Genomic DNA, 12,048 nt, shown 5'->3' with positions numbered 1-12,048 from the left:
TCGTTGGGTATAGCTTACTTTTATCGGAAGACATGAATGTGTCACTCTTAAGACAACACGGATAAATACATGAAGAGCACAGGCATGCTAGACTCGGACCAAGCTAACTCTGCACGTTATTTGCAATGACAACGAGCGGCAATGTCATCCTGAATGTCAATCACACTCTGATTTTAATCATTTAAGTCGGTGTCGGTGCAAAGTTATTTTAGACGGCCTTTACAAATAATTATCATCATGCCATCTCATCGCCAAACAATTCCCACTTTTGTAAATAAGCCTCCGTTACTCGTAATGGCTATAATTATCGGTCCCTTTCCGCTCTCATCTAACAGACTCAACCTTCATGAGATTGTCAGCCTTGTGGGAGGCCTAGTGTAGGTGTTGGTATGCGTATGAATGAGATTTGAGGTAAATAAACCATTAGTGCGATGTAACTAACAATTAAAGTATGTGCTAACCTGTTAATGAATTCGAAATTGTTTATATCTTCAACTACTGACATATCACGTCATTTAGGATGGTCTATGACTATGAAGAATTTTCTTAAATATCCAGAAACTCAGTTTTCATTTTTTTTTGACCAAAAACAAAACGCAATGAAATGACATATTTCAAGTGGTTTCAGTAAACATCGTAGTAATTAGCTATATTTTCTTTTAAGTGTTTTATTTCGTTTACTCATATCTCTAACAAAGAACAATACCAAATCATTGTATTTTTTAATCTTTGATCTCATCTTAGATAAGAAACATAAACATTGAAGTACAGTTAGATGGCTTTGAAGAAAGAACAAAGACCAGTTGTGAAGGCTGAAGCCAAGGAAAAAGTGCTTAAAAGGTACAAATTTACTAGATTTTTCTTAGCAACATATTTTACTCATGAATGGGCAACGCTTTGTTTTCGGTTACAGGTTTTCTAAATATAAATATACCTAATCATATTTTTGCTTTGAAGTTTTGTGTAAAAGCCTTCGATCAACACGGAAGGGATGCGGCATTCGCACTATTTCCCCTCTGCCTAGGTACAAGATCAACTGATCTAGCGCGGGTAATAAAACTAGTTGCGCTCGGATTTTTAACTAGACCGAGTCCAGACGCGCGAGTGAACACAGCAGCAGAAAAAATGCCTAATCGCTCGGTTTTTTGTTGTAAAAAGAGGACGGGGACATCAAATTTACAAAAAGAAGGTGTTACATTTCACATGTAATATTTTTTCTACATGTCATACGTTTAATTACTTATTATTTTAGTCTCATGTAATTGCTGGATTTATCGATTTTTCTCGCCCAATACAAATTGCGGATCGGTCGAGTGACAAATCCGACTTCTCATCTCTTGACGAAATTGAGTTAGTGTGCGTGTTGTGACACTTGTGACTCGTCCGTACACAAAAACAGATCGAGGTGTGCAAGATTTGTCTGTGTAGGGTGTCATTTTCTATGTATTTGTGTCGTCATTACAGATTGGATTTTGTACGTAAGTGTGTGAGAAGTGCGACTGTGTGCACGTTCCCCCCCCCCGCGAAAAATGGCAGAATGATTTTAATGTCAAGATATCGCTTGGGCCCACAGACTTGTCATTTTCGCGCTCGCGCTTGACAGACAGCTGAAGTGTGCGAAAGGGAAGCCATCACGTATATGAACATACCATGAGTGCGAAAGAATCAGACTACCAATGAGAAAACGTGACCACTTTTGACTTTGACGACGGCCGCGGACGGCCAAGAGCGTATCACAGTAATTTTCAAATTGAAAAATATACACGGATTAGGACGAAAAGTATTAAATAAAGTAATTCAGTGAATATTGTGTCTTGTAGTGTGCCGGATTTCAGTGTTACAGTGCCAAATAATCCAAGCAAACACTAATTTCAGAGGATTTATGATATTCCTAGCGAAATTTTCATAACGATATTTTGTCAAATTAACAGCGTAAAAAGTGTAAGAAGCCGGTTTATAAAGTTCATTATAAGTTTTTCTTCCTTTGTGTGCTAATATTTTATCATATTAGTCTATAATTTAAAATATTTTGTGTAAAAACATAACCTGTTACTTTACGATAGGGCTTGACAAAATGTTCATATGACAGTATCGATAACTTGTCGGTATATTAATAGCTATGTAATTATTTCTTCACAAGACATCATTAAGATATTAGCTTTTATAACCGACTTCAAATAATAACGATTGTTATACCTTTTTGAAGGTGCTCATGTTTAGCGGTAAATTTAAACTTCACTTTCCAACACAGTAAGAGTTACATTAAGATAAGTCTGCAACTATTTTGATAGTACACGCAGTGCAAGTGTTATTTATACGTCATAATGTCGTAGAATTTTAACGTTTAAAATAACACATTTGAAAAAGTAGTCGATAAAGCAATCAAACATCGACAGATTATTAATATGTTGTAACATGACATCACTATTTTCGATCTCACATAGACAATTTACGCACACACTTGCATTTCATTTTTGGTCGCACTTTTGAAGATTGACAGTTGTTCTAGTCATATTAATTCTATGCTTGGGCCTATCCCGTCCGACGTGTCGGAAGCCCGTGTTGATCGAAGGTAAAAGCTAAGCAAAATATTGAGAATTGCTATTAATTTAATCTAAGTTGGACTTCCATACAATGTTCTTATACCGTGACTGCAGACGCAGCTATTACTTCACGTGTTAGAAATACAAACTAAGTGCCTGTAGCAAATTACAGTTCCCCCTTTTATATTGATCCTGAGTAGTTAAGCTAATGATAGTTAGGTTTTTAATAAAAAAAAAAAGAATATATTTAATGTTACATTACACGCTGTATTTAATACAATGTAAAATAAAACAGGTCGACTAAGCAAAAATATCCTGGACAACGATGGAACTATGTTAGGGCGCGGTCATATTAACATTATAATTCAAACCTAAAAAACCCGTATTATTTGGAAAAACTCCTAGCGTTCCACTTTCTTTCTTATCTTTAAAGTTTTGTTGTACGATATTAGGTACCTACTAGCACGCCAAGTAAACTCCACAAGCATCTTAAATCTAGCAGCTATCTGTAATCACCTCGTAAAGCAGCGTCGCGGGACTAGCCCATTTATCCGGACTAATATGCCCGGGTTCCCCGGGTATACCCCGGCATTCAACAATACCCGGATAAGACGTTGGCAATTGGCTACATTGTTCGCCCATCGTAAAAGGAGATACATGGATATTAGCTACGACATTATTCAAGACCCAGATGTCCCAATTTAAAAGAGTAGATAGAGGAGACCTAATTTTGAGTATATAACATCTATTTTATTTTTACAAGACTGCATTAGTACACTCATCTTGGGATTTTAGGTAGGTAGGAAGTTGTTTATTGTTAAATTATTATTATTTTCTAGAAAGAAGTAATGTTTAAAATACCACTCCAACAATTCATGTCAAGTACCTACTTAGAGCGCAGGGCTGCAGTGCAAAGTATGTCAAAAGTGACAGACTTAAATATCATACAAATAAAATATACAAGTAAATATGTATTACCAGAACCTCATTTGGTTTATTAAAATGTATATATTTATTATTAATAAAACTTGACACACTGACAATCCATCCTTTAAAACCAAAGACGCGACGTGACGGCTGCGGCTCCAGCCCAATATCTACCTTCATGCATTCCGATAAGTTTCACGATGACGCGCACACGATAGACATGGCGTTCGAAGGGTTAAAAAGTCACAGTATATTTACTTTTTATGATGTATTTATTTTAAAATAAAAAGCTATCAAGGACTGACACACTGATGGATGAAAATGTCAAGCATCCTGTCATTCCACAAGGCATCAACTTAATTAGTATTGCATTCACGTCCTTTCGCGTTTTGCATCGCAGCTTTGCAATTGCAGACACGGAAATTTACATAAAAGAATCGTTTGTCGTTTATTGTTGGGCGTAATAAAATAACTCTGTAAAATATGGCGAGATATTTGCAATATTGAGGCGTACGCACACTGGACCGAGATAATTTGTAACGTTCCATGTCTAAAGAGTCCTTATGCACATGGAGCATAAGGGACCTTTTAGGCATGGATCGCCACATTTATAAGAGGTTACGATGCGTTTGAGTCTATAAAATGTCACGATCTCTACATTTTAATAAGTTACCAACTTAATTTAAAAAAAAAAAAATTTATGGTACATGTTGTAGCACATGTCTACATTATTTCTCTTTACGCCTATCTACTCAATTTTCCAGTGCTATAAATGGATACATTCGCCTTTGCACTTGACATTTTTACTAATATTTATCTACTACGTTGTGCATAACGAAGTGTTTATTACTACTTCTAATGTACATTCATTACAACATAATTATTTGCAGTACACAACCTAACCGCATCGTTTGTTCAGCTTGAAACGGAATCCCTGAGAAGTCAGAAACATGTCAGCCAGTGAGACTATAAATACGTGAGTAGAATCCTACTATTAATATAGATGTAGCTGACTTACTTGTCAATTTATTAGCAAACAGTGCCAGTAATGCCAAAGTCGATAGTTTTTTATAACACGACTGTGCTAACACATAACGAACTTGTGCAAACAAGGCTACGGGCTACTTAGGTTCCTATCCTAGCGTATACTTACACAGATGTTATCATACTGAACATTTATTTTTATTTGCAACTATTTTTAGAAAGAAACTACTAGGCATCTACTTAATTAGTAAAAGTGTACATAAGTATGTGTAGTATTAAGCTGCTCGAAGAATTTTATGAGCTACACACACAGTAAAGTCTTAAAGATGTTACGACGGAACATAAAATATATGCAAATCATGCAAACAAAATTGTTCTAACAAGGGTCGGTTTGCAGAGTATACACTCAAGAATAATAAAAACGGGTCACTTTTTAGAAAAATTGCGTACCAGTGTGATATATATTTATTGTCTTTGAGTCTTTAATATTATAAATATTTTCCCTAGTTATCGTTTTATTTTTACCTTCGGATCCTGCCAGACAGAATAGCCAAGTTTCATAACTTTATAAGGGTTTGAAAGTTAGTGAAAAGACCTTCTTAAATGTTTCTTTCAAGAAACTTTTCATTTTTACATTTCTATTGCCGCTACATTTACTAAGTTTGATATAAGTATTTCCATGTATTTGGTTCATGGAGCTAATTAGTAGCGGTAATTGGTATATTTTATTAGTCACTGTCTCCATTGTCGAAGGTCATGGCCGTTTGGCATCTCATTATAAACTTAATTAGCTCATCTGTTCTGTAGAACTGGTATCCACCAAAATAATGAGCCGGTGCACGGGGCATAGTGCAAGTACGCGTTGCACAACCCGCGCCGGCGCAGAGAAAGCGCGTGACGTCACGACCTCGACACGCTCACCTACTTGCGCCCCACCACCCCCACCAGCGCCAACTCAATGTCGTACCGGAGCTTTCTCCGTGCCCTCACATACGCCAATCAAGTCAATCAACCCAATCTCTCATCTTGGATCCAGATAGTGAAATTCCTTGACAAAATCGATGGTGCGTCAAATCAAACGTAGCAGCCCATCAGTTTTTTTGGTTGGTTTGGTTGGTAATTTTGGTAACATCGCCTCGTGATTCATTTCTTTGTTTTTGCTTATTAATGCTGTTTAAAGTGTAATATTGATAGCATATTATGCAGTAAACTAATGTGGAAGTGTGCAGATAATGAATAATTAATCATGAGAAGCGCGCGGGGCCGACCTCAAATGAAATGGGAAGAGGCACGGAGAAAGAAGAATCATGAAACGCGTTTAACCACCATTCTGGCGTCAACGCCGGGTAGCCCACGCGGGTTCTTGTAAAGTACAGCTATCGCCTTACAAGAACTCCTAACCCAACTACCGGACAACGTCGTGTTCTAGAGTATCATTTATTTCTGTATTTCTACCTCTAACCGTGGCTGGCTAGAGCCCTAGAGGCCATAATTTTATACTTTTATACCGTACACTGGCTGAAGTTTATTACAAATAATATTAATTTGATCCCACGTGGGATCCACTTTGACGTTTGCGAAATCATCGATAGTATCGATGGAGCCATATTACCCAAAGATTGATTGATTGATTATCAGTTTTTAGATCAACTTGAGTAAGTTGGGTTGTCTAGTGCGCTCAGTATTGTCATTTCCAATTACGACATTAGAACATAGGCTATGCTATGATACAGTTCCATTACTAAACGCCACGTTTATAATTATCACAGCACAGAAGAATGAACAGTATTGTCACGTATTGTAGTACATACACTTTTATTCGGGCTTAACAATAGCATTTAACTCTATTGATCTTCTTCAAGGGCGTTTAAAGTAGAAAAGTGTCTTAACTACACTTGTGTAACAATTGGGTCATTAAAACTTAAGTAACTCGGCACTTTGTTAAAGAGTTCCGGCAATCGAGTTGGACAAACGGTACTACGATCGCGAGTCGCGACACCCAGTTGAAGCTATGAAAAGTAACAAGGAGTAGCGACCACTTAAAACTTAAACCATTTTACTATGATGGAACTCATAATCTCGTAGTTAATGTAGATCGTAATCATAACATTAGATATTACGACTTGACGTTAAAGCTTACAAACTGACGGCGACGGTTCGTTATTTTTCTCGTAGTACCTGACACTTCCCGTTTCATGTGACCTTTAAATTCCACCATTCATTGTAAGAAAGCGATTTCTTAAATGGCTGTCGCATGTCCTACTTCGATTTTCACGGATCGCTTGGCGGGTTGCGGCGCCGAGTCTGAGGGCCTACCGCGAACCACGTTCGACGTGTTGCCTCTCTGTCGCACTTGTAAATTCGTACGTAAGTGTGACAGGGAGGCAACACGTCGAACGTGGTTCGCGGTAGGCCCTCTGCCTTCGCGACGCCGACGTCCCAATGTTCAACTTCATACGTGACATTGCACATTGGCTCTCGTCTTCGTAGTCCTGTTAAACTAGATGATTCTCTTTTATGACTCACCCGATAAAGTTTTATTACACATTACAATAACGTTGGTATAAAATACGACAAGCACAATCGGAAGAATCTAAGTGCAGTGTATTCTGTTTCCAGAAATTTATACACCGCAGTCGCTAGTCTCCCCGATTGCGATCGCCAGATTTATGCGCGATTTTATTCTCTGTTCGCGCTCAGAAAATATTCAGTACTCGAAATAAATCAGGTATGGTTCGCCAGCGCGGACGTTAAGAATCCTTGGATCGGTCAGCGGATATTCGCTTAGATCGAATAAAGAGATTTATCGGGAAGGAATGAGTACGTAGGAGCGCCGGATATTGGTGGCAGCGTCCTGGGAATGTTCTGGAATGCATTGAGCGCTGGCTCGTGAAGTTGTGATGTGTTGCAGCCTGCGTGGCGCGCCATAAGTATCTGGACGTTGCACATTCGTAATCTAAATGCAAAACTACGGTGCTCTCTCGCAGCGCCATTACGAGACGTCGATGACGCGGAAATAGAATTTACGATTGACGCGACCCCGAGTGCACTGTTCACTCGATAAATTAAGCGAGGTCAGCGCGTTTTGCGCACCATTGCGTCATCGGACCATGTTTTGAATACATTTTCGTAGATATCGTAGGCCTGGGTTCGATAACCGGGCGTAAGGTAGAAACAGTGTGTTGTCTGTAATTAGAGAGCCGGTGCGAGGCTTCTAAGTTATTAAGCATCGAGCAAATTGAAAGTAGCATATACGGCTCAAATGTGATTGCCGACACTTGTGTGTTCTCACGGAGCTTACCTACTTACTCCAAGTAGCTATAGTTATCATAATCTATCGGGATCTACATAACTGTTAAAGTTGTTCACATTTAGGATTTAGGATTAACTATATTGTAATATTATGCAAGATAGGTTACACTTACGTGACATTATTGAACAATATCACATTGATCATATTTTAAAGAACTTTGTCTCATGTGGAAATCTTAAATCTTCGTTGGTAGTATGAGTACGAAATACTTTTTACTATCGATTCTGGCGGCCTAGCCTAGTCAGTTAAGAAAGATGGAAGTTGAAAATGTATATTTTAAAGAAAGAACTTGTATATAACCTTTTTTAACGCAAATAAATGATTATGATTATGATTAGCCAAGGGGACAATCGTTATCGCTTCGCCATCGAATTGCTTTGTGTCTCTCTATCACTCTTCCATGTTAGAGTGACAGTTGCGTATCGTTCGCTACGAAATGTTTTAGCGATTGGCATGTTGGCATTGGATTAAAATTTTAGGGCGACCAGGGAGCCTAGCCAAAATGACAACCATATATCGAAGAATAAATGTATGGGGATGACAGATGCTACGAAAAGGCACGTGCAAGGGTTCTCCGTAAATTTGTTGTTTTAGATTATTAGGTGTACCGTAACAACAAAGACGTAGCTAACAGCTTTCACGCTGTCGTTTTCCATAACCTACCACAGGAAAATTACATTATTTCAGCGCATAATAAAGCCTGGCGTCCACTAGACTCGCCGAGTCGAGTCGAAACGCGTAGCCACAGAAATTCGCCTGACGAGCAATACGCGCGGAGAGTCGAATCGGCGCGCCAATGGACGCAGTTGCACAGAAAATATAGGAGGCGAATTATTGCGATTCGATTCGCCTCGGGCGAGTCTAGTGGACGCCAGCCTTAATATAGCCAACTTACTTTTACAGTAGTCGTCAATATAGAAATAAACGTTAACGGCTGCGTGGGGACGACACGGTGCCCTTATTGCCTCGCCTTCACCTTCGCGGAGGCTTACCCTTCGTCGGGTTATTACTTCAACTATCTACCGATCGTAGGCAGTTTCTATCTATCTATCTATTTATCTAATACCATTCCATTGGCCTTTGTGTCTATTGCAGACGATTTATGGTGCAAATCGGAGAGACAATGACCTCTCCAAACTTAACACCGCCTGGGACGGAATTAAGGAAACGCAGGGATGCCCAGCACCTGCATTACCCTCTCGGCTTCACTGTCTTAACCCACAGGAAAGGCGAGCCAATACATGTGGAGGCAGGTCGGCTGCAGGAATCTGCTGCTTATTTTAGGTTGGATCCTACTCGCGCCTTACGGTAACTCCATTCCGGGATTTAATTTAGGAGTATCCTTCTCCTAGATGGATTGCAAGCCAATGCTAAGAGGTCCATCTCCCCTGCGACGAAACAGCTTTTTGCTTCGTTTGTGGACTTAGTCGCCTCGTACGGCACCCTTATCCCATGTAAGGGTTGGCGCTATTCTAAAGCCGGCCACCACACGGCCAATCACCACGCAACATATAACCATACTGCCAAGTATAATAAAAGACCAAGCGACATCACCATTTCATTATATTTAGTCTTAGTTTTTTGGATTTTGAATTTAATAGAATTGGAACGGCTATATACGAACAAGAAGTTGATGGATTCTTTACTTCTACCATCTTAGTATTACTCCGTTTCCTATTTCTACGGTATCCACTAACTAATTCGGCAAAGAACACGCGAGTCCCAGAGTTGCAAGCGTCCGTAGGTCGTGTACTGTGCTTAATTGGGCATTTTTTTGTTGTCCCCTACGCTTTTTTATTCAAATTTGGGATTTTTTATGTTATTTCTACTCAGAATCACGAGCTCTTTCTACCCTAATAGGAGAAAAAAGTGTCCCAAAATTTCCATACATTTTTCGATCTTTCCATTCCGCGACCGCCATACAAAGTCTATGAGAAATGGTGACGTAATGGAAATAAAAACCTTAGGACACTTTTTTTCTCCTATTAGGATAGAATCACGAGCTCTTTGCTCGTGATTCTGAGTAGAAATAACATAAAAAATCCCAAATTTGAAATAAAAGTGTAGGGGACAACAAACAAAACAACGCCCAATTGCCGTCTAGTTATCATCATTTTCGCAGTCACAAAGAGATCGTATTTTAATTAGTCATATTTATTTCAGTCACTGAAAAAATAAACAATTGATGCAAACAGTTCACTAATGTCACAGCTCCGTCGAGTCAATGACACATTTGGGCAAAATGTTGGCCGTATAAAGGAAGAGCTCAATCCGCAAGGTGACCGCGACCGGTCGTTTCATCGTATATTTTATAAAAGTAACGAGCGGTTTCAGAACGACGTGTCATATTATAGACTAGACGCATTTATCAACATCTGTTGGCATGTTTGAATGGATATTTGCATTTATTTAACTGCAGCGATGCACATTAGGCGATTATTAGGATATCCTTTAATGTTATACTTAGGCTTAAAAGCTCGGGTACGGTGTTTCCGATCCCAAGCTCTGTAAAAAATACTTGGCTGTAAAGATGACCATACAATTTATAACCATAAAACGCAAAATATAATTATATTGAGATGACAGCTTGACAACTGTACGTTGGGTTCGGTACCGGTCACCGTACCCCATGCTATGTGAAAAATACTATACTCGCAGGGCAGGATGAGCGTTATATTTTTTATTTAGTAGTGTCCACTTGTCCAGTGATAAACCAGATACATGACTAATATTCCTTAAAGATACAACTGCAAACTGCTTGCAATAAAAGTAAAACGAACTATTGTTACATTTACAGAAGGTTTTGTACAACCAGTACTTAGTAAAATAAATAAACCATGATAAATGACTAGATTGTATTATATTGGTACGCAAAATACAATAGCAAAACCATAAACTACCAATATTTGCAATTCAAACAATTGAACGCAAACGTTACAATCGAGATAAAATAGTTCAGTTGATAACTTGATACCTTTTGAAGTATGCAACGATGTAGGTAAAATTTTATGCTGCGTTATTGGTAGAAGGGGTTTCTTGAAGAAAACAGAGTCATTCTGAATAACTAATATCGTAGGTAAGCATTCGATATCGTCTTATTTGCAATTCTTTCCACATTGACTTCTGTATTATTTTCCTGTTGTCGCTGGAATTGGCATTTTTATGAAATGGCAAGTCTTCGCTTAAGTTAAAATTGCATCCGAGACCTTTCAAAGGGGAATGAATACTATGTTATTTTTCTGCAATATTATCAATTGGTTGTTTGCGTTGTTAACTAGGTATTTGGTGTATTCTTTGTGCTATTTTTTTAGTGCTCTTTGGCATGTTACAAAAAAGGAAGAATTTTATCGCTTGGTTTATTTTATCTAATCAGGTTTTAATGGTATTCATTTGCATATTATGTCTTCGAAATGTCAAGTTTAGTTAACATACTCACTAAACGTTCACAGTTGGATAAATTGGGAAGCCATCAGCAAGCTTCAGTGGTAAGGAACTCCATAACGATAGGTTTAGCTAGTTGTAGATATGTATCCACATTATACAGAGGCTATCTTTTTACAGACGTGTTCGTTACTTAATAATAGTACGGTCGAATATATTAATTTATGACCCATTTCATACGTGGTACCTAGGGGCCTAAATGTACATATTAGTCGTGTGCATAGGGATGTGATTGGTGTGCAGGCACCTGGGGCTGGTGAGGAGCTTGGGCTAGGAGTGGGGAACGATGTTGAGATTGCAAAGTTGGCCGAGCTGAAGAAGAATGTTAGGGTGTTGCGGCACGTTCCGAAGGGGGCGAGGAATCTGGCCGCAGGAAAGTTGTGTGGGATAATTCAAGATTGTTTGAGCAATAATGAGTTGAAAGATTGGTTTGCGCTGCTCACCTTTTCATTTACGGCTTTGAGGGTTCCGGAGGGCGCTAATCACGGGTCTTTAACTTCGAAGGTTAAGGAGAATATTGACAGTTGTTGTCTGTACTTTCCACCTGAAATTGGTCTTAAGACAAGTTCGGTTTACCGTACTATTGAGGCGAAAGTGCATGATGGGGACTTGAGAGGGGCAGTCCGTCTTTTGTTCTCTGATTCCACCCTCGCTCCGGCTAATGCAGATACGTTGGAGGCTTTGGTCGGAAAGCACCCATCACCTTCGAGGCAGTTGGATTTCCCCCCTGACCCTGATCTGTCTAGTCCATTCCTGACGGTGACGCAGGAGGAGGTTGTGGGCGCTTTGGGGTCCTTTTATAATGGGTCTGCTTCTGGGCTGGATGGTTTGCGCCCTCAG

At 39.1% G+C, this 12,048-nt stretch overlaps 1 protein-coding gene across 2 annotated transcripts in view; it reads right to left on the bottom strand.

Annotated features, from left to right (window-relative positions):
• Positions 1 to 12,048, bottom strand: part of LOC134648760 (ecdysone receptor) — a 360,109-nt gene that overhangs the window by 178,344 nt on the left and 169,717 nt on the right. The window lies entirely within an intron of this gene.

Source organism: Cydia amplana, chromosome 6, assembly GCF_948474715.1.
Source record: "Cydia amplana chromosome 6, ilCydAmpl1.1, whole genome shotgun sequence".
In the NCBI taxonomy this organism is placed as follows: Eukaryota; Metazoa; Arthropoda; class Insecta; order Lepidoptera; family Tortricidae; genus Cydia; species Cydia amplana.
The sequence above is the reverse complement of the archived record's forward strand: the minus strand, read 5'-3'. Positions and strand labels throughout refer to the sequence as shown.